Source organism: Myiozetetes cayanensis, unplaced genomic scaffold (assembly GCF_022539395.1).
Source record: "Myiozetetes cayanensis isolate MyiCay16 unplaced genomic scaffold, myiCay2020 scf2-11, whole genome shotgun sequence".
NCBI classification, from domain to species: Eukaryota; Metazoa; Chordata; class Aves; order Passeriformes; family Tyrannidae; genus Myiozetetes; species Myiozetetes cayanensis.
The window spans coordinates 81811754-81835952 of NW_026087411.1; the positions used below are offsets into that span (position 1 = coordinate 81811754).

General features: G+C 39.5%; 1 long non-coding RNA gene across 2 annotated transcripts; it reads right to left on the bottom strand.

Annotated features, from left to right (window-relative positions):
- Nucleotides 1-2857: 2857 nt before the first annotated feature.
- Nucleotides 2858-14793, bottom strand: LOC126640265 (uncharacterized). Of its 2 annotated transcripts, none has more exons than XR_007628971.1 (3): nt 14769-14793; nt 12036-12176; nt 2858-3424 (listed from the first exon to the last, which is right to left on the bottom strand). It is a non-coding gene; the product is annotated as an uncharacterized LOC126640265 (long non-coding RNA). The 2 variants fall into 2 exon arrangements; XR_007628970.1 differs by lacking the exon at nt 2858-3424 and adding an exon at nt 9527-9621.
- Between the last annotated feature and the right edge of the window lie 9406 nt (nt 14794-24199).

The window sequence follows — 24199 nt, forward strand, 5'->3', positions numbered from 1 at the left end:
AATATCATTTCTTCACCAAGGACACCAAATATAAGGTCTATCAAATAAAAAATATCCACCTGAGACTTTCTGAATGTAGACTTGATGTTGTGCTCATAAAAGAGTAGTTGACTAATTTATTTCTAGCATAGAAAAATGGATTAAGACACAGATTAGAAGCTGTAATACTCAAAGAAAAAAAAATATTTTGTACCATTTGCGACCCAACCTCTTTGTAAAAGGAGACAACCTTGTCTCCAAACTCTCTCTGGTTTACATTTTGGTCAGTGATTGTGATAATTGTTCTGACAGTTTCAAATAGAAACTGGGATCTACACTTAAATAATAAGAACAACTCCCAGAATGGGGTATGACAGGCTTGTCTGCTGTCGTGGTTTTGCCCACCAGCCCATCCCTGGGGCTGAGGATGGTTTTGTCCAGGTGATTTCCGGACAAAAAACCAATCAAAAAGTTCAGTGACGCCTTTGCTAATTACATCTTTAAGAAAACGGAAGAGAAGGTTGGTTACGCAGCTGAAATTAGGAACAGCAGCCATGTAGAAGGGTAGTGGACCCGAGGAGGGCCAAGGCCCCCTCCTCCCCGGCTTGGGCCGGGGGAGGGGGGCAGGTGCAGTACTGAAGCCTCCTTTCTCTTCTGTAAAAGAGTGAAGAAAAAAAAAAAGGTTTAAAAGACGAACTGCTTAGATGAGAAACCGCTGCAGAAGAATTCCAGCCATGAGATAACAGGATTTTCAAGGTCAAAGTTGCAGTCGCAGAAGAGAGAAGAAAAGTTCGAAGGGGGGAGAACTGCTTTTTCTCCTTTTCGCTCTCCCTGCCTTCAGCAGGGTAAAGACTGAAAAATAAAATCCCTGCCACCTGTAGAAATTTGTTGAGGTGAAGAGACCCCCCGTGCGGCTCACAGAGGAGCTTGTGGATGCACCAGAGATTTGTGACTTTAACAGAAAAAGAAAGCCTTATGCTGGAGTAAAAGCGGCTCAGATGAGGCAGAGTCCTGTTAAAGACTTTGTGACCCTCGAAGGGATCGATGCTTATGCTGGAGCGAGACGGCTCAGATAAACTTGGGATCTCAGTGAGAGATCCATGCTGTTACTGAAGATTTGTGACCCTGAGAGGACCTACGCTGGAACAGAAAACGGTTCGGGTAGCGATGTTGGGATCCATGTGTGGGATCCATGCTGCTGGTGCTAGAAATTTGTGACCCTGAGAGAACCTACGCTGGAGCAGAAAATGGCTCAGGTGGGATATTGAGATCCGAGTAAGGGATCCAGACTAGACCCATGCCGAGAAGTCAATCAAGGACTGTTCTCCCATGGGGAGGGACCTCCATAGGGAAACAGGGGTGAACTCTTAAACCATTATCCCCTGTAACCCTGTGGAAGAAGATCCATAGTAAGCAAGTGTCCCCTTGCAAGCCTATGGAAGGAAACCCTTCAAGACCTGGGTAACCCCCAGCCTTCGGTTTTAACCCAGGAGGGGGGTAGGCCCAGCTCTGGAGGCCAACACAGAATGAGAGAGAGATAAAGAAATTCCAGCTGCGACGAAAGTGCTGCAGAGTTACTGGAGAGAGAGAGAGAGCTGGAATTCTGAGAACAGAAAAAGACTGCTTCTCCTCCTTGGACTAATATAAAGGGAAATGGGGATAGAAGTATCTTCTGTAAATACATAATACCTTTTACTTAAGTAAAATTATTGTAAATATAATTCTTTAGTTTTAGTTTAATAATAATAATAAATACTCATACTTTTTTTTAATTCAGTCTCTTTTTATCTGCATAAACCTTCTCTCAACTGATAGTAATTGTATGGGAGTATAAAAGTAAATTGAACCAGGGCAAAACCACGACATCTGCCAATTTAGACATCCTCTAGGCTTCCTTTACAGCTGATTCCATGTCTCTGCTTTAAGATTACTTGTGCCATGCTCTACATTATCGATTTGATCCACTTATAATGAAGGGATGCAGAGGCTTCAGCACACTTTGTGAAGAGTTTGGCAACTGAAAAAAGCAAGCTCTCCTAATTTACAGGAAAAATAATTGGAGTCAATAAAAAGGTGAATGGAAAATTGTATGTGACCATTCATCATTCATATCTCTGCCCATTTTTTTTATCTCCCAGGCTATTCACAAATTCTTTTAATTCACAGTTTAGTGCTTTCTCTTTGAACTTTGATTCCTGCGTTCCTTAATACCTAACATGACAAATTTAGGCAGGATTAAAGAGAATAATGATGTTCTTTCTTTATTGTATCTCACAGCCCTGGTTCTTTCCAAACCAGACTAAATAAAAGTCAGCTACTCGAGAGGATGTGTCCAAACTGACTAACTCACAAAATAGAGAGATGCTGGTTTTCCTCTGGCTGTTATCATGTTTCCTCCAAATGTAATTAAAAAGGGATATAAGCATGTAATCCAGTATGACTTAGTAGACTACTTTCCCAAACAGAGCAGCTGATAGTTTAAGGGAAGTGCATTCAGATTAATTAATAAAGCAAATGCTTTTAGCTTTACATAATGTGTTTTCATTTCATTATAAATGGCCTGTCTGTTGAGTAGTCAAGAAATACCATATTTTCCCTCCACCATAAAAGATTTGGCACTAATTGCTCAAAAGTGCCTTGGTAGGAATAAAATACATCATGATTGAATAGGAATATACATTATTTAACATGTAAAAAACGTAAGATGGCATTAGTTTCTAATACAAAAAAATAATTATTCTAACTGGTATGAAAGGAATTCATTTCCCTTTTACAAACAGAACATGAAATTTATAGGCTAGCATCTTGTAAAGCACAATGGTAGTGTGTCTATTTAAAAGCTGATTTCATTTCATCAAATGTGGATAAGTGGAAGTAATATACAGAAAAAAAAATCCAGATCTTTTTTCCCCAAAGATTCTCTGCTACAAGCTTGTTTAAATAGACCAGTTTCATCCTAGTATTAGGAAGTTCAAGCACCATGGGAAGAAATGGGACAAAATCAGCTACAGAATAGACAGTCCTTTAAAGAAACCTTCATATATAAGTTATTTATATGATAGTTTCTGGGCAGAATCACATAGTTCCCACATAAATATTATTTCCTACTTTGCAAGTAAGTCAGAAACACTCACAGCCTCAGGCCACAGGCAGGCTGTGATTAGACAACCTGATGAAAGAGAGATGCATTTGTTAAATTCAGGTGTTTGTTGGTATCAATAGCTATATGTCATCATCTGCTGACAAAGAACAGTGATTTCCAGGTATCATGATAAAAGGGGCATTTAAGGAAATATTGAAATGCGAAAAAGTTAATAAATACACACAGTTTGATTGAGAGCTCATCCCAAAAACAGGAAACAGACCAGTGGTTTGGTGGTTTCGGTGGTCAGGTCTGGTCTGGTCTCTGGTGCCCATCAAAGCTTCTCTATCACTCCCTCCTCACCTGCACAGGGGAGAGACAAATACAATGAAGAGTCTGTGGGTCAAGACAGGGACAGGGAAAGATCATTCACCAGTTACAGTCATGAGAAAAGCAGACTTGGGTAACTCATTCAATTTTTTACTTTGAGAGGATTAGTAATGAGAAAAATGAAAATTAAATCTTAAAACACCTTACCCTGGCCCCTCCCTTCTCAACAGGTTCAACTTCATTCCTGATTTTCAGTACTCACTCATCTCCAGCTACTCAGGACAGGGAATGGGATCTGAGATCAGTTCATCACACATTGCCTCTGCCACTCCTTCCTACTCAGAGAGAGGACTCCTCTCACTCTTCCCTCTGCTCTGATGTGGGGTCCCTCTCACAGAAGTCAGTCTTCTGTGAGAAGAAGTCAGATTTCTCCAACACAGCTCTGGTGTGGGTCCCTTCCTTGGGGCCCAGTCCTTCAAGAACCGGTTTCTCCAGTGTGTGTCCCACATGGGGTCACAAGTCCTGCCAGCAAAGCTGCTCCCACATGAGGTCATCTCTCCACAGGTCCACAGGTCTTGCCAGGTGCCACCTCAGGGAAGTCTTCCTACAGGGTCATCCACCTGCTCCAGCATGGAGTCCTCCATGGGCTGCATGTGGATCTCTGTTCCAGCATGGACCTCCATGGGCTGCAGGGGAATATCCTACCTTACCACTGGCTTCACCACAGGCTGCAGCAGAATCTCTACTCAACAGACTGAAGCACCTCCTCCCCCTCCTTCTTCACTGACCTTGGAGTCTGCAGAGCTGTTTCACTCATGTATTCTCACACCTCTCTTCTGACTGCTGCTGTTCAGCTGGGATTTTTCTCCTGCTTAAGGACATTATCCCAGAGGCACTGTCACTGATGCTGACTGGCTCAGCCTTGGCCAGCAGCAGGTCTTCTTGGATGTGAAGGAAGGTTTTGGCAGCTTCTAACCTGTAACCCCTCTGCTACTAAACCTTGCCATGCAAGCCCAGTCCACAGACTAGCATAACACAGCTGACTGTCTGACAGTTGATTGCACAGAGTTTAAGACTGCACAGAGTTTAAAAGGATAAATTATATACCATTAGAGAGAAAACAAAAGAAACAGCTTAGCTGAAAATAAGTGATAGATACATTGGTTAGGTGTTTTCCTTTCTTCCTGTACTACTGTCAATAAAAGCAAAACAAACTACAATGAAGCTATTGATATCCTGCTGTTAAAGGGATATCCTAAACCTGTGAAATGTTTCCTTTTTAATTGCCTGTTGGTAGAAAAAAATAGATGAAAGGCTGAAAAGAAGATACACCACAGAAATCCTGGTGCTTCCACTAAGTCACGAATTTGTTAGATTTGTTGTATTTTCTTGTTGTGAAGAATTGCTATCACTCCTAATAGTTAGTGGAAGACAATCTTAAATCTGCAACTTAGTCACACCCTCACAAAGCCAAAGCCTTATAACATGAGAATAAGTTACCTGACAGTCTGGGGGCATCCCAAGGACTTTCTCATCTCATGAGGGTTTTTGTCTTTTATGGGAATGACTCCAAATTAATTTCATCCGCTCTTCTTATTTATTGATTATTCAATCTAGTGCAATATTGCTCTGCTTCCTTTAATCTGTTATTCTTAAGCATATTCTGTCCAAAAAGGTTCTGAGAGATATTTTGGACATTGGGCTAATATCCCATCTTATTGTCCTTCATGAAAAGCCTATAAGAACAGTGCATCCTTGTCCATAATAACCTGGCAACTGTGGCTACAGTCTCCCATGTTACCACAGTTACAGTCAGAATTCCTGTACAAAGCTGTTATTTACAATGAATATTTCCAATGGGACTTGAAGGAAACCACAAGAACTTATAGTCCTCTCTGCCCTAATGTTATTTTGATGGAGTTGGCTGAGCAAACTTGAGGGTGTTGTAATGTCCAGTGTAAATAGTTGCCCAGCTGCTGTGGAGATTCAAAACATTAAAAACTATAGAAAAAAGATGGGCTGGAAGAAAGCATATGAAATAAAATAAGTTGGATTTTTCAATCTAAAAATCTGAACCATCCATTATTTTTCAGGTTGGAAAATGTGACTAGTTCTATTTCTTAGTCAGCCTTTGATTTCAATGTCATTGTCTAACAGATCAAGCAAGTAGCTCCAGTGATTGATAACAGTACATACTGCTGCCACTGAAGGGACCTGTATTGCCACACCACAAGTAAAACACATAATTTAAGCACTTGCATACATTTTAAAAATACGCATTCTGGCTCTTCATATTGTACCCCCAACACTACTACTGATGCAACTCTGCTTAAGATCTTTCTTTTGTAATTAGATACATTTTTCCCTGAGTTAATATGTTTGTTTTGGGAAATGTACCATGTCAATGTAGGGCAAAGTATAGCAGCTGCAGGTATTAGCACAGCATGGCAACAAAACTTCTGCTAGAGCAGTGCATAAAGGGAAGAGCAGCCCATATAAATGAGACATCACACAAGCACACCATCTGTACCCTGAGGCTCTGTTCTCCAAAATTAGGAAGGAGGGGAGTTGTTAAGTTTGCTTTGGATTGGCTTTCAAGAAACTAAGCACAATGGGCAAACTTGAGTCCTGTTACAAGCTGATACATTCTGCAGCTGACTTTCCTTATGCCTCGTTTAGAATTCTGCCCACAAAACAGGAAAGTATAGCTCTGGAATTTGTCCCAGGCAGTCAGACCACTGTATGGTATGGAAAGAGCACTACTTTTGCTCACAGTATGTTTTTCAGTAATACAAGCAGCAATGGGATAAATCTGAGTCTGTTATTATGTCCCTATTTAAAGAGAAAGCTAAGATAACATGGATTACAGGCAAAGACAAATGGAAGGAGTGAGACAATTCCATAGAAAAGGACACAGTAAAGGAGTATCTCATGAAAAATTGAGGTATGTTGGATGGTATCCCTACTTTTACTTAACAGTGATTTCCTGAAAAAGTATCTCTTGCTGATAGCGGAGGAAATATCTGAGGAAATTGGAATTAAATACTTAAATGTCAACTGAATCTGTTCTAAATTAAAAGTGAAATTTCTTCAGTAGCGAAAATAAAGTAAATCAGACTTTGTGGGGTTTATCATGATTTAATAACTGGAGTTAAAAATGTGATGAAAGACAGACAATGATAGTTCCCACAAAAAAACTTTTCTAACAATTTCTGAAACAAAAGGTTGCATTCTTAGGGTCCACTAAAGCCTAGTTTAGTGAAAGACAAAAATCAACCTTTATGTTCATTTTCTTTTAAGTATTCATTTCCCCAGGGAGGTTTGCAGCCCCAGGAAAAGTGAAAGCCCACTCAGACTATGCCCCTGCTGTTGTTTGCTGGTGACCAGACAGGCAGAGGTCCAGCTTTACCTCTGCACTGCTGAAGAGCTACAACTGCTCTGATAACCCCAGCTGGACACAGGTATACCAGAAATCCCTCACTCTCATTGCCAGTGGCAAGGTCCTACAGAGAATTGACATAGCTGAAAAAGGAGAGTTTGGGAATCCCAAAGTGCTCTCATGGTTTCTGCCCTCACCCCTTTCTTCTAGCAGAGGCACAGGCTGACTAACAGATTTGAGCTTGAGCTGCTCCTCCCATTTCCCTTCCTAGAGCCTCTTCCTTTTCCTAAACCTCTTCTTCAAACCCAAATGTCACCATTTCCCAACAGAGTAACCTTTGCTGATCTCACCGAGGCTTTCAATACTGTGAGCAGAAAAGGTCTGTGGCAGATTTGGGAACGTTTAGGATGCCCCCTCAAGCTCCCCAAAATGATCACCTCGCTTCATGAGGACCAGCGCAGTCAAGTCAGATATGGCGATGCACTTTCTGAGCCCTTTCCAATAGCCAATGGTGTGAAGCAAGGCTGCGTTCTTGCACCAACTTTATTCACAATCTTCTTCAGCATGATGCTCCAAAGCATGAGGCCACAGCAGACCTCGATGATGAAAACAGTGTCTACATTTGATATCGTACGGACGGGAGCCTGTTCAACCTAAGGCGACTGAAGGTCCACACTAAGACCTTAAATTATCTTATCCGTGAGCTGCTTTACACTGATGATGCCGCCCTCGTTGCCCACACAGAAGCAGCTCTGCAGCGTCTCAACATCCTGCTTTGCAGAGGCTGCTGAGCTTTTTGGCCTGGAAGTCAGCTTGAAGAAGACAGAAGTTTTTATCAGCCTGCACCTCAGGAAGTCTTCCATCATCCCCATATCACCATTGGTGAAACAGAGCTCAAATCAGTCCAGCAGTTTAATTACCTGGGAAGCATCATCTCCTCAGACGGTAAGATTGATGCAGAAATAGACAACAGGTTAGTAAGGTGTACAGAGCTTTTGGTAAACTCCCTAAAAGAGTGTGGCAAAACAAACACCTGAAGAAAAGTACAAAGATCAGCGTTTACAGAGCCATTCTACTGTCTACTCTTTTATATGGATCTGAATCATGGGTCATTTACCGGCACCACTTGCGTCTCTTAGAAAGCTTCCATCAGCGCTGCCTCCATACAATCCTAAACATCCACTGGACTGACTGTGTGACCAACACGTCTGTCCTTGAACAGGCAACAGTCACGAGCATTGAGGCCATGCTGCTGAGAACACAGCTGCGCTGGGCAGGGCACGTCTCCAGGACGCAGGACTATCGCCTCCCTAAAATCGTCCTCTATGGGGAACTTGCCACTGGCTACCACAAGAGAGGAGCCCCAAAGAGGAGATACAAGGACTCTCTGAAAGAATCCCTCAGCCTTGGCCATATTGATCATCACCATTGGTCTGCCCTGGCCTCCAATCGGGAGGCCTGGAGACACACCATCTATAACGCTGCTGCTGCTTTTGAGAACACACGCAGGATCACTCTCGAGGAGAAAAGACAACGCAGAAAGAATCACATCTCGTCGATATCACCTGGGGAGTCTTTCTGCTGTGCCTTCTGCAACCAGACTTGTCTATCTCACATTGGCCTTTATAGCCATCAGCGTGCTTGTAGCAAGCGTGGGTAGAACCCTTCTCAAATCTTCGTTCGCGAAGCCTAGCCATGATGAATGAAAAAATAGCAAAGTCTAATTAATGCCTTATTGAGAAAAGCAGTGTTGTTTTTTAATTGAGGAAACTCTCTGGCTCCATCATTATATGACTAGTAGTTTTACCATCTAGGTTTATTCTTCTAAAAGAAGCATTCAGTTTGTCATTTCTTTTCAGTTTTCCACGTGAAGCAAAGTTTGTTGGGAGAGGCAGTACCTTCTGACAAAAAAAAATCAATTGGTCTGCTAGGAGATATTCTCCCTTGCCTAACTCATGCCTATGAACTTCCTCATTTGCAAATCCCAGCAGTATTACAACTTTTTGTTTTAGACACTTCTGTGATTCTTGAATTTTTAAAAACAGCCACTTCTAGTGGAGGGAGATGGGGGAAGGCACCGAGGAAAATTCTTACCTCTTTTGCTGTACTTTTTTGCTTTGGAGTGTGGCTGAGGCATAATTAACAATCATAATCAGAAGGAAAAAAGCAAGAGTGTTTCCTCATTTTTGCAAAGAATTCTTCTAGGAATCTTCCATACAGGAGTCACTTATCAGTTTGAGTGTACAAGAAGAAGAGGGATAGAAAGATTTGTAGCAATAGGAGTCATCTGGCCTGGTAGTACCACCACATTTCTTAATCACAGAATCATAGTATGGTTAGGGTTAGAAGGGACTTTAAAGATCATCTTTAAAGATCATAAAGATTCAAACCCCCTTGCCATGGGCAGGGAAACTGCCACTAGATCAGGTTGCTCAGAAGCCCTATCCAGCCTGGTCTTGAACATGTCCAGGTATGGGAAGTCCACAACTCCTCTAGGCAACCCATTTCAGTGTCTCTATACCCTTACAGTAAAGAATTTCTTCCTAATACCTTACCTAAATAGACCCTCCCTCAGCTTAAGGCCATTCCCCCAATCCCATCACTACATACCCTTGTAAAAAGTTCCTCTCCAGGATTTTTGTAGTCCCCCTTTAGGTACTGGAAGGTTGCTATAAGGTCTGCCCAGGGACTTCTCTCCACCAAGTTGAACAACCCCAGCTTGCTCAGCCTGTCTTCATAGGAGCAGAATTCCAGCACTTTGACCAACTTAGTGGCTCTTCTCTGGGCTTGTTCCAACAGGTCTTTCTTGTGTTGGGGGTCCCAGAGCTTTACGCAGTGCTCCAAGTGGGGTCTACAAGAGCAGAGTAGAAGGAGAGAATCACCTCCCTCAGCCTGCTGTATATCTTTCAAGTCTTTAATTACCTTTGTCATTTGGTGCCTGTCAGTATGATGGAAGTGTTACATTTCCATAGAACAGACTTTATTAACCCTGCTGTCACTTTGTACATGTATGTGCAAATCTTCTCTTCTCCTTTACCTTTGCAATTCAGAGACAAATGGGCCCATGTGTTAGATAGCTATTGACTGAATGCTGTAGCAGTCTGCTGGGCCTTTAGTTATATGTTTATCAAGGACTTTAGTGCCTTAATTGAAATTAGAAGTAATTACTTAGTCACAGATTGAATTAATTTACAAGACAAATTGGTGCTGAAAATCCTATGATTTGGACAGTATTTTATAGTTATCAAATTGAGATTTATTTTTAAAAGATAATGGCTTGATTATGAAATAAATCGAATTATATTCATTAAGTCCTGAATTCTTTTAGTTAAAATATAATTTTTTTTTCTTTTGTCTTTGGACAAGAAAAAGTCCTTTTCTTTATTCACTTGGTGATGATAGGCATTGGTGAGTTTAGGGAAAGCAGTTGTGGGTTTCTGCTTAATTTTCCAGAGCCTCAAGGCTCAGGTAAGTTTAATGTAGGCTACATTACATCACCTATGTGATGAGAATTCATCCTTATTCTTTAAAAATTTTTCACCATATAAGACTGCTTTGGGTTTTTGAAGCAGCCTCCTCAACATCCAACATGACACATCTTCTGTCCCCTAACCTTCACAAAAGAAGAATAAGGGAGGGTTTAAGGAAATAAAGGAAAGAGTTTATGGACATAGTTGGCTTCATTTGCACAATATGAAGGAAAGAGTTTTTTTCAGGTCATTTCCACTTCATAAATTTTGTTACCCTACTTGTTTCTACTCTTGTGGAGTTCTTTTCAAAATACTTGGGGTATACAAAGAGAAAACCTGATACCCTTGAAGAAGGGTTTTATGGGTTTTCTATCAGTTTAGATGAGTTTTGTTGACTGGACTTTGGAAAAACTCAAGTTGTTTCCTATCTGGAGAAGTTTAGCTCTCAAAATGCAGGGGCTTAGCTTTGTTGATTTATAACACACAGGAAAAAACTTGAAATGTAATGTCAGAAGTGAACAAAACAATGGTTTTTGGTAAGAAGCATGGTAAGAAGGAAATTAGTAATGCCAGGATTCTTCCCCCACTCCCCTAGTTTTCTTAACTTATAAAATAAATTTTGTCCTGGATTGAGTAAACGTAACACTCACTGAAGTCAATAGGACATCTTGCCATTTATGCCACGACCTCCCTGACAGTTTACACTTCTTGTCATTTACATTTTTTACCTGCAGTAGATTAAAACAGGAGGAAAGGAAGTGAAAGGAAAGGTATGGAGAGAAGAAGGTAAAACGGCAAGTATAACACGAAGTTATAAAATTTGAGTAGACAAAACCATAAAACTTCTAGGATTTGAACTTGAAAACTTGGGAAAACACTGGAATGGGTTAGTTATATTAATGATTTAAAAATGCATGTTCCCAAAGAAATTTCAGGCAGGACTCCATGAACTCTGCTTACCTGTGTGACTTTTTAATTAATACTACTAAATAATGATTTTACTTTCCACTCAGTTTATACTGGAGTCCTACAGTGCACAACCATTTCCTGAGTAACATGATCAGATCTTATCCCCTCGTTACAGAAGCCTACACTCTGTTTGGCTCTAGTTCTTCATCATAAAGTGGTCAAATTAAAAGGGAGAAAAATAAGCAGAAAAAAAATAAAACTTTAATTGCAAATTTATGCTTTACCAGAGGAATATAGGAGTTCTGTTATTTTTTTTTCCATTACCAACATATTTGCAATTTGTTTATTATTTTGAGGAAAAATTACACATATCAAATTTAGTTTAATTTTTCTATCTTCACTAGAAAATTGGAACAGGGAATTCCTTAACCTTCAGCAATTTTTGCCACAGGAATTCTCATCTGTTTATAGTTTTGAAGTCCAATATAAAATCCCATTTAAAAAGTACTCCATCAACATTAAAACCCAAAGAAACTTAAGACTTATAAAATTTTAGTGGTATAGTGCATATTCATTGTCAGGCTACCACTTCACTTCTCAAGAAGACATTCTGATAAACAGAGTGTATTATCATCTCAGCAAAGAAACAACATAGAATACCAGTTTGGACTGGAAGAGGAAGATTTCTTTCTTTGCTTTCCCATGGAAAAAGCTACACCACAAACTACTACTTCACTCTGAATTCCTAAAAGCAATGAGCAGAACTTTTCCCTCCAACAGCCAATACAGATTTGTGGTTGTTGATTGCATAATTATAAATTGCAAGAAGAAGAAAAAGAAGTACAGTGAAAGCAAGGATAACTTTCTTGCCACTGTGAACTCATACCAGAGCACAGGAGTCACCCAAACATCTTCAATCTGCTTCCACCCCTCCAGTCAGGGTCTGCCATGAGACCAGGATTTTCTCTGACTACTTGCAGTTCCCTCGCGTGGTTCATCCATAATTCTTCTCCAGGCTATGATGTTCCTGTCATAGAAGGGAAAAAAAACCAAACAAAGCAACAAAAAAATAAATGCAACAAAACCAAACAAAATCAAGTTTACAAAAATTAACTTAGATGGATTTTGTTGATATGCCAAAACCTGCATGTAGTTTTCGTAAAGGAAGAATGAATACAAAATGCACAAAATTTGGATTTGTTTACTTTGTCTGAAAATAAGACTAAAGAAGCTTGTTTCCTTTGTTTAATAGGTACATGCTATTTATGTCTGTCATGGCATATTGACACTGTGGCAAATTTAGACCAGTGCTGGCTTCATTTGAACTGGAGATTTGACTCTCCACCCCAGCTAGTTTAGTTTGCTTCACTTCACAACTTCCTTGCAAATATGGTATGAAAGTTTCCAAAGAAGTAAAGCAAATCTGCTAATGGCTGATCTCAGAGGACAAAAAAAACCTCTCTGCTCTTGCTTACTTACAAATCTATCTCCTAAGTTCTCTTGTTTTACCAACCAGAAGATACCACGCTGCTTTGAGTTTCAGTAAAAGTAGATACCAGTGCATAACGTATAGTTTATCCAATGACGTATTATTTTTGGACTACTGTCAGAGGAGAGGAAGAAGAGTCAGTGCAGTAACAAGGTCATTTCTTTTTCTGGATAAAAGTAGCAATATCTTTCCACTGCCACCAGGCTTATAAAAATATTCTGCAAAAGAAAGCTTAGGCAAAATAACATACAAGAGAAAGTTTTACAATGATGGCATCTAATTAACTCCTAACCCTAAACAGAGCACAAAAATCTCCAAGAGTAAATCCTGTTCCAGTAGAAATCTATTCTGGTCCAAAAATGCACTCAGGACAACTTCATTCACTGAGCGGTTAAGAGGTATTTAGTTTTTTGACTTCAAGTTACTGATAAACTTTGGGTCCCAAGCATGTTTTACTTCATTTTTTAAAACCACCATATTCAGCCAAGCTCCATGCTCTCCACCCAGGGTGGATCTCCCTGGGTGCAGTTGAGAGCATGCTATGTAATAGAGGATAATGCTATATTATTACAGTACTTACTATATACAGCCAGACAAATCAAATTACAAATATATTTATCCATACCACATTTTCTAGTAAGCCATGCAACCAATTCCTTATATGTCTGAAGTTTGAAGGAAAAGAGTGTGAGAACTTGGTATGCAGCAGACAGCCGCTTTGTACTGCATATTGAGCCAAATTTTTAAGGAGCTCAGATCTTTTTAAGCCTGATTTTTCCCTCCTTCCCAAAACATTTCAGGTATGTCTGGATGCCAGATGGGTAGGAGAGATGAAACATAGGCATCCATCTGGGGGAGGTTTGCTCATAGTTTTGTCAGAACAACAAATAATAAACCATCCAGATTCAAGCTGACTCTTCCTCTCAGACTTTCTCTGGGGTCTCTTAGAAACTACTGAAGCTGAAAATAGCAAAATGAGTCTTGAGTTTCATTGCACAAGATATTAGACATATACAAGAAAGAAATTTGACTAAAGTAAGACTGGGAGGAAAAATAACAGAGAAGGGTGATCCAGCACAGCACTGGCGGTTTTATGTTCCCAAAATGTATGCAGTCTCAGTGAATATACATTTCAAGCACATTTTCCATTCCTGGCCAAATGTCTTTCCCAGTAATGAACAGCAGATAGACTTCTGGATAGGTAATAATCAAGGCTTATATTCATAACAACTTTTAACTTCTGCAATCAGAATCTCACACCACCCATCTGGGGTTAGTTGCTGCGCTTCACAAGGTAACAGCCAAGGCTGTTACCATGTGGGTCATTATTCCAGTCTTACCAGGTACTTATTTGCTGGGCTCCAATATCTAACATCTGAGTGTCTCATGTTCACAGTGAAACACTGCAAAGACCAGAAACATTCCTTCATTTGACCTTCCTCTTAAATATGCTCATCATAATAAGTGGTGTTTGTCTCACTATACTTGGGTTCTAATTTTGCTTACTCTGGTCATTTTCAGAGTGGATAGATTGTTGGGAGTTTTGTTTGGTTGTTTTTTTTAATAACTCTTGAAATCAGTCTCTGTGAAGCTATCCTCTAGTTTGCCAAATTTCCAACCTGGTTTACTGTTCCACAACTTCAAATGTTATAAGATAACCTCAAATGGGTTAAAGACTAATCTTTCTGATGGAAAACTTAGATACAAGTTATGTTCTTAGTTACCCTTTTTTTCTGTCTTAATACTAATGAGTTTCAAAGTGTTCTGTCAAGTTAATGAAGCATAGTTTTCTCTTGTTGAAAATGAAGTAGGAATCTCTCTTTAAACACTGCTTTTATAAATGTTTCTCCATTTGATCTTCTTAAAACACTTTCTACACTTTTCTTATGTATCAGCTAGTCTCTATCATATTTCATATATTCTTGTGCTTTTGACGACTATCCAGTTTTTGTGATCAGTCCTCAGAAATGTTGCCTAACTGAGTGAACTTGTGAAAATATCTGTGAAAATATCTCCTCTTTCTGTTTCCACTTCTGTAAGATCTCAGTAATATTTTCTTTGGACTGAACACCATGTCAAATTTACAAACTTATAGTGTTCATAAGTATTTTTTGCTGTTGCCCCACTCACCTCTCCAGTTCTGACTCCTTCGTCCTAGGAAGTAAAAAAAACAGAGTTATGCAAACAGTTATCATTCTTTCCTGCAAAATCTGATGCCAGATGAATTCTTGCTATGGTTTTCTGTTCCCCTCATGCCAATCTTGGGTCCTCCATTGCCATCCTTGCAAGTGTCAGTGCTTCTTTACCAACTGCAGATTTTATTTGAAAATTACTTGAGTTATTTAAAAGAATCCTAAAGTTATCCAAGTCCAGTTTGCATGTCTCTTTTCATCCCTTTTCTGTTTTATTTTAAGCTTCTTAATAGTCTCTTAATTCACATACAGAAAGGTCTTTGCATGTTTAAATCACATCAACATTTATGTTTGATCCATAGTAACAAAGGAATGTTGGTTTTCTGTTTTCATTTACCATTAAAGAGCATTCAGCAGAAAATAACACTGCTATACGTGAAAGCAAAAGGGTCTTTATCATTCCATGAAGTTCACAAATGCTTTCACTGTTGAGGACTGCAAGAAAAAAATGCAATTCTCATCTAATCTCACCTCCCATCTAACAAAGAACAAAGAACCTAACTCAACTATTTTTGAAAAGATGCTATTGTTTCTCTTTCAGCTATAGAATATTTTATAGAAAAAAAAATAAAAGAGAGAGATTTCTCCATCTAGATCAAGATAGATATCTTGATTTAAAGGTAGAAAATCCACCATGTTTCAAGGTACTGGTTTTTTTCAGAATTAAATCAACTTCACTTCCAAGTTTTCTTCAGTCTGTAGCCTGTGGATCATGTTAAGCCTTTTGCTGTGGAAATCTCAGTTATTTTCAGAAAATAATTCCCTGTGTAGCTCTTTTTAAATTATGATCATATTACTCCTTAAGGCATTTTAGAAGAAACAGACAGCTTCTTAGGAGCTTTAATTTCCAAAATCATATAACTCAGGGTCTGTCCACTGTACCTTGTCTAACATCTCTATATCTTTTGTGAAGGGTAGACACCAGAATAGTGTAAGACGTTTATGGTTATACCTTCATTTTGGTTCAGTCCCTGTTTCGTTGTAGAGCTCTGGTCCCTCAGAGCTGACACTGAACACAGGTTAGTTCACTCCTGTGCTATGATCCGCAGGGAATCCCGAACTGCTGTCCTCAGGGAATCTAGAATAATGGAAAAGAAATGGCTTTGTCCAGACTGAGTAGCATACAAGCGGCACAGTTTCAAACTTCTACATTTTGCTGCGTCTACTCGAGACAGCTTCTAACGCAATCCCAGACAACCCACACACATTAAACCATCATATTGCACTGATTTTTGAGGAGAACAAAGCCTCTGCAATAGAGTTTCAAAGAAAAAGGTACCTGGGCTATGAAGGCTACCCATCTAGACTTTTCCTTAATTTGCAACAGATTCAAACTCTGGGGGAAAAAATTATAAAACTCTGCAGAGCTGAAAGTGACAGCCTGAGACACAACCGAAGTGATCATTCTGGTCAATGTCTGTAGGGAAATCATCCCATACCCAGCATCTTGCTCCCCAAAGGACATCATGAAAACAGTACTGGGAAAATAAAGGCCTGAAATGCACTTTTATACAGCTGCATTTGTACCTTCAGCCTTGAGTGGGTTAAATACAACTTTACCACTGTCAGACTGGCACCAGATGCCCAAGGAACACACAATCTCAGTGCACATCCACAGAAACAATGACTCATTGAGGCTGATTTTGCTCCTGCCCTCCATTACTCCTTATGTACACTTCCCCTTCACTCCTGCATTGAAGTACCAGCTCTCCACCCATTCCCACAAAAAAGTCCCCCCGTGGTGCCAGAGGTGCTCTCCCTGCCAGCATCAGAGGGTATGGCACAACAGGCGCAGTCATGGGGAAAGTGGGAGGGATCGAGTTAAATCCACGATTCTGCTCTTGCAGGGCAGCCTTTAGATACAAGGATCATGGGAGGGATCTCTTCCACTTACCACCCTCAGGATTCCTTGGGACTTTTGCCCTTTCTTTGCTTGTTTCTTCCACGAAGTGCTGGATGCAGGAGACACTCAGGATATGTGTTGCAAACTGCAGTAGGCACTCCAAACAGCTGTGCACTTGCAGGAGCAAACCAGGGAGACCAGGGTTTTCCAGTAACATGACATCAGTCTGTTTCTGACTGGGAAACAGCAGGGCTGCCAAGCGTCCTTGTCACGGCTACCTCTGCCATGCAGGAGGACACACAGAGATGATAACAGCAAGCTGCAAAGGCACTGAAATACGGCTTTCATGGTAAATGCAAGCTACTTTCTCCGCTCTCCTCGGCTGTTATGCAAACTGACAGGATTTCTTTCCTCCCATAATATCCCACAGAGATTCCCAGAATGCTAAGGATGCCACTGTGAGGTCATGTCTTGCAGTGTTTGGGACATTTACTGGTAGCAGTTGTGTTCTGAGCTACCTTCTGGTAATAGTCTGCCACAGAGTGAGGTTGGATCAAGTGTCTTTACATCAAACCCATATAGCCTTGGGATACAATCAAGCAATACTGAAGAATATTATGTTTTCTAAATATCACTGTGTGCTGCTACACTTACTAAATCATTCTCCAGACATACCCCTGAGGAATAAGAAATTTTTTAGTCCTTGCCAAGACTAACACAAGCCAGTCAGCCCAGTAGCTGCAGCAGATTGTTTGGCAGAAGACACTGAAGGCAGTTCTGGACTAACTGCCCATGCAGTCTTTTACCTGAGAAAAGAACCAGGATAGTGTGAAAAGGGCAGCACTGCTGGGTGCTGCAGAGCAGGGACCTCTTTGCTGTATTACAGTAACTCCAGTGCTTCCATCCATCTGCCATCCACCTGCCATCCACCCGTGCTGCTCTGACCTTTTCTCCAAGCCATCTGCCTTTGCAGGCTTTGGCACTAGCAAAATACGTATTGCACATGGGAGCTTTGGAGATGCAAACCTGTAAGGAAACAAATGTGCCCTTTGCACTTCTTTTTGAACACTTTTTAGTTCATTTTATGTGTTGATAAGCTTTTAGTAAGAATATGATTTGTGGTTAAATTAAATCTGTTACAGGAGTCTCCAGTTAGGTGTGTGTGCTTGACTGTGACGGAATATGGAAGTTAAAGTTGCCACTCATAAGACGAACTGCTGTAACTGCTTCACACTTTCTGTCTCCAGAAAGTGATATATCTTAAACTTTAAGCCAAACTTTAGCTCAAATCTGGAATGCCCTAAAAGAATATTAATTATTTTTAAGCAAGATCATCACCTACGTTAATAGAGTTAAAAGATGAGCTTTTCTTCTAAGAATATTTTACACACTATTGTTTCAATCTAACTTGTAATAGATTCATAAAAACCTTTATCTCAAAAACTTACAGATTAATTATCCATGCTGTGAGCCTTTATATTTTTGTTTACTTTATTCTATAACTACTTTTCTGCAGCTCTCTCAAAGGCAAACATCAAGTCATCTATTTGATACTTATATGGACAATATCCTCTGCCCATCTTACATAAGGACATATCATTTACTTTTTTCTAATTTTCCTAACTCCCACAGTGTCCCATGGCATGTTAATGAAAGAGTTTCCATCCCTATTCTTCCAGAAATTTTTAAAGAAATTTATCTAATCTTTGGCATTCACAAACATTATAAATATTTCTTACGTTTAACAAACATAATTGCATGCAGCTCATTCTTCTTTCTTTAAAATTGTAGATATTTAAATCATATAAATACACAAACCCACATGCCATAATTGTTTTTTGTCACGTGGTGATCCATAATGTAGCACTTGAGGTACAAATATGGTCAGAAAAATAATCACACAAAATATTCTTTAATAGAATCATACTATCATTTAGATTGGGAAAACCCTTTAACATCATTAAGCCATTAAGCCAGCACTGCCAAGTCCTCCACTAAACCGTGTTCTTCACTGCCATATCTACACATCTTTTAAACACCTCCAGGGATGGTTACTCTGACACTTCCCTGGACATCCTGTTCCAATGCTTGACAGCCCTTTTAGGGAAAATATTTTTCCTAATATTCAATCTAAACCTCTGCTGGTGCAACTTGAGACCATTTCTTCTCACCTGTCATTTGTTAATCAGAAGAAGAGACCAACTCCCACCTGGCTACAACCTCCTTTCAGGTAGTTTTAGAGAGCAATTAAGTCCCCCCTGAGCCTCCTTTTCTTCAGGCTAAACACCCCCTGCTACCTCAGCCACCCTTCAGAGGACTCATGCTCTGGAACCTTCACCAGCTCTGTTGCTCTTCTTTGGGAGTACCATACCACTGGATTTTACCTCAACATGTTGATTTCCTGGCTCTAATTCCAATTTGATTTATATTGGACTCACACTAGTGTAAGTGCATTGGCTCTTCTGATTTTGACCCTATCTGAACATATGCATGTTAAAGGAAAACACTGTTTCAAATTCCTGTTTGCTTTCACTCAGCCCACCTTACTTCTGCAGATAACAACAATTTTATCACTGTTAATAATGCAAATCCAATATGCTCAGGAATAAGTGATTGGTAAGTTATTTTGCTTCATGTATTATTGAAAAAATTGTCAGTCAAATCTGTCATTGCAGGTTATTTATTGTAACCAGTAGAGATAGTAAGAAGCTTAGGTTTTCTATCTCATTTCCTCAGTGCACTTTGTAGTTATGATAAGTAGGAAGAATATTAAATTTTAACTTTCGAACTCAACACAAGTTATAAACTCAATCCTTGACTGGTTTTCACAGCTCAAAACGGATGTAAATTTGTCATCAGGATGATCTATTGATGTTTTGCATGCCTTTTGCATGCAGATCACTGGTTATATAAGGACATAGTACTTAATTGTTAGAATATATTTGTATATTTATGTATTTGCATTTATTTGTAAGTATCTACATTCACTCGATTTGAGATGCATGTCAAAACAAAGCTAGCTGAAATTATTAGACCTTTTTCTCTAGATTTCTTCTCATCTGAGAATCAGTGTAGCTCCTCTGCATTAATATGTAAACTTACATGTGATAAAGTATAAAAATGTTGAAAAATTTACAAAGTTAATAAAAATTAGAGACTTTTCAGCTCTACATAAAGCAAAAGCAGGCAAAATTCAAACAGCCTTTCTCCTTCCCACCTTGCTCCCTATTTTTGTAAAGCCTGGTAAACCTTTAGACTGCACTTATGCTCTACTGTGGCTGCATTTTAAGCAAATATGAAGTTGTCAAACACTTGCTTTTTTGATACTGTCAAGTATTTTATGAGGCTTCAGGGCAGATGCATTTCTTGTACTAGATTTGTAAAAGAAAGGATGGTTTGTAGGACAGGTTAAGGGGAAAATGGCTGTCTAGCAAATGGCTTTGCATTTATACCTCTGTTAAGCTAGTGTGAAGTGAGTGTAAAATGTCATGGGTAAGAAATCCACAACTACTGTGTAAGACTGTTAAGCTAAAAATCAGAAGGCACAAAACAATACTGATGGCTGGATCTGTCACTCCATCAACCAGAAGTATTGGGCAAATGCATCATCCTACCTCCAAAAAGTAACAGATTATTTTCCCTATTCAAATACAATAGCAGTCACTCCATAACTTGGCTGTACAAAACCCAAACAATCCTCTAATACAGAATGACTTCTACTTGCTATTGCCCAAGAATGTTTTGGTGCCTTGTACTATTTGAAGCTGTCCACTTTTTTGAACTAAGAGAAAGAGCTTTTCAGATAAACAAAACTTTTTCCCTCGTTTATTTATTTTTTCTTCTTAATTGTAATGCAGACAACTGAAGTAAATAAGCAATTTATTAATTCTAAGTCTTTAACCTCGTCTTCTATTTGTGCTGTCTTGTCATGGTTTTGCCCACCAGCTCATCCCTGGATGGGCTGAGGATGGTTTTGTCCAGGTGATTTCCGGACAAAAAAAAACCAATCAAAAAGTTCAGTGACGCCTTTGCTAATTACATCTTTAAGAAAATGGAAGAGAAGGTTGGTTGCACAGTTGAAATTAGAGGCAGCAGCCATGTAGAAAAGTAGCGGGCCCGAGGAGGGCCAAGACCCCCTCCTCCCCAGCTTGGGCCGAGGGGGGTAGGTGTAGTACTGAAGCCTTCCTTCTCTTCTGTAAAAGAGTGAAGAAAAAAAGTTTAAAAAACGAACTGCTTGGACAGAAACTGCTGCAGAGAAATTTCAGCGAAGAGATAAAGGATTTTCAAGGTCAAAGCTGGCAGTCGGAGGAGAGAGAAGAAAGGTTCGAAGGGAGGAGAGCTGCTTCTTCTCCCTTTTGCTCTCCCTCCCTTTAGCAGGGTAAAGACTGAAAAACAAAATCCCTGCTACCTGTGAAAGTTTGTTGGGGTGAAGAGATCCCTCATACGGCTCACAGAGGAGCTTGTGGATGTACCAGAGATTTGTGACTTTGACAGAGAGAGAAAGCCTTATGCTGGAGCAGAAGCGGCTCGGATGAGGCAGAGTCCTGTTGAAGACTTTGTGACCCTTGAAGGGGACGATGCTTATACCGGAGCAAGGACGGCTCGGATAAGCTTGGGATCTCAGTGAGAGATCCATGCTGCTGGTACTGGAGATTTGTGACCCTGAGAGAACCTATGCTGGAGCGGAAAACGGCTCGGGTAGGGATGTTGGGATCCACCTGTGGGATCCATGCTAGACCCATGCTGGAGAGGTTTATCAAGGACTGTTTTCCCATGGGAAGGGACCTCCATAGGGAAACAGGGGTGAACTCTTAAGCCATTATCCCCTGTAACCCTGTGGAAGAAGATCCATAGTAAGCAAGGGTCCCCTTGCAAGCCTATGGAAGGAAAAGCCTTCAGAACCTGGGTAACCCCCTAGCCTCTGGTCTTAACCCAGGAGGGGGGTAGGCCCAGCCCTGGAGGCCGACACAGAGAAGGAGAAAGAGTTCCAGCTGCGACGAAGGTGCTGCAGAGTTACTGGAGAGAGAGAGCTGGAACTCCAAGAATGGAAAAGGACTGCTTCTCCTCCTTGAACTGATATAAAGGGGGAGGGGGAGAAGTATTTTTCTGTAAATACATAGCACCTTTTATTTAAGTAGAATTGTTGTAGATGTAGTTCTTTAATTTTAGCTTATTAGTAATAAATGCTCATACCTTTTTTCCCAATCCAGTTTCTTTTGTCTGCATAAACTTTCTCTCAACTAATTAATAATTGTGTGGAGGGTGTGAAAGCAAATGGACCCAGAGCAAAACCACGACATGTCTGATCTATGGTCAAGTCCTGCTCGAGTTGTTAAACAGATCCTTTCAGTTAAGTCCTCTGAATAAAGACTTCATGCTGTTGCTTGAAGGGGCTGATATATTATAACTCCTAAATGACTTTCAGTAATTGCATGCCTCTGCCTCAGCTGAGGCATATATTATGGAGTGAGGGATTTTTTAAATCCTTTTTTTTCCCCACAGAATCTAAATTGAAAGAATTTTTTTAACACTCTTCATGGGGTTACAAAATGGCATATTCAACGGTACCAGACTATCCTGTTTACCTGGCACCCTTCTTTTTTAAAGTATCAAATGCTGTGAGATATTAGTACTAAGGAAAATGAGAAAAAAAATTAATATTAAAGAAATGTCATAATTGAGCAAGAAGGATTGATGCTGAAGAATCACTATACACTGTTTTTTTCTGTATTTCACTGTTATTCATATGCTGGCAAGTGACAGAAAGAGGACAATGGGCTCTTTGCTCTTAATTTTTAAATGTACTCTCCTGTTTTTATGTTTTGTTAAGAGTTTTAACCAAAACTTTCAAATAATTCTTACTTGCTGTATCTTCTTACTACAGAATCTGGCAAGCAACCATTTCCAACACACAGAGCCCCTTTATTTGACCCCTCTTCATTTAAAATGGAATAAATCTGAGGATGTACACCCAGTTCACAGGAAGAGACATCAGAAAATAAACAAGTTTTGCTGGTGCTTTTGATCTAGCTATGTTCTAACTTTCCTGACTGAATCTCGTTTGAGTATAAAATTTGAATTCTTCCTCACATTCAAGCAGAAGTGTGGTGATTGAAGAGCCATTGAAAGAAGCCACTTGTTGGTTAGAGGAAGTCTATTGGTACAGGACAAGACAGCAAATGAATATAGATGACAGGCAGCTTGATCACCACCTCACTTTTTATTATATAGAGTGACTTCCCCACCTTTTTTGAGCTTAAATACCTACGAAAATATGGTTTCACCTAGAGTTATAGGAATGGCTAGGAAAAAATTGCACCATACGGCTTTGCTGATCAGAGGAGAAATACATTTCCAGAGGATCATTCATTTAATCTTAAAATAAGGAGAGCTAGTCACCCGGGAAAAGCTGTTTTCATTCAGTGTGCCAATAGACACTATGCCAAAGTTCTGCCATCTGCAGAAGGGCATGACCAATATTCAGATACAAGTGGAGTAAAACAAACTCTAATAAACAAGACTTTACTTTAAAACAATATGCAAACAACCTACAGGTCTTTTTTTCCAGATTTTTTTTTTTTTACAGTGCTCATCTATCTAAAAAGTAGTTTCTTCAGTTATTTCTTTGGCTTCCTCCAGCAGCCAAAATGTGATGTGTCCTCCAGAAAATCTCTTTCTATTTAAAACTGCTGTGCAGTTTTACCTCTGTTCTGAGAAATTATGAAGTCAATAATGTTTTCTTTGCTATCTTCACTTAATTTCTTATAAATCAAAATGCTATAGTCAAAGAGCCTGTTTTACATTATTGATCATCCCATTGTATTGCACAAAAAGATTATTTAGCATGTCTGAATGGAGTTATTTAAATGGATATTCACTTAGTCTAACTCTCTAGAATTTTCACATACAAAATTGTTCTTACTTTTGTGGGAACAACTTTAGAAGACAATATTTTTAAATGCCTGTGGCACTGATTCAGGGGTTTGCTGCACATAGTTTATAGCTGCTGATCAACAGATTGTTTAGCTTGAGGTTTCACGGAAATCTGTAGGTGAAGCAAATTAACCAGGTGTATAAAAATTCAAGTTATTTTATCATAGCAAGCTTAATTTTATAATTAAGGTAGGGTGAGATTTTGGAGTAGTACAGTGGATATACATCAGAGTTCAAAATTAGAAGAAGGTTTTTTATATCTTTTGCAAATATTAAAAACATCCTTGTGTCAAATAAGCATTTGTTACATTCACTGTACCCTGGCTTTAGGAACTTTTCATGCCTACTTACATTTTGTCTTCCCCTTTGTTCTGTTATTATCAGGTGAACTGAACGGGACAGAGCTACCTGAATCAAAACAGCTAAAACAAACAGAAAAGGTGATAAGCACCCACAAAGGTTATTTCAATTGAAAATTTTCATCTATTTTAAAATACTGAGATCCCTTTCGTAGCTGAATAACACTTAGAAATATAACCAATTGCTAATCACCACTTTGATTAACCATGGTGTTAATGAAGAAAAAGGTAGAG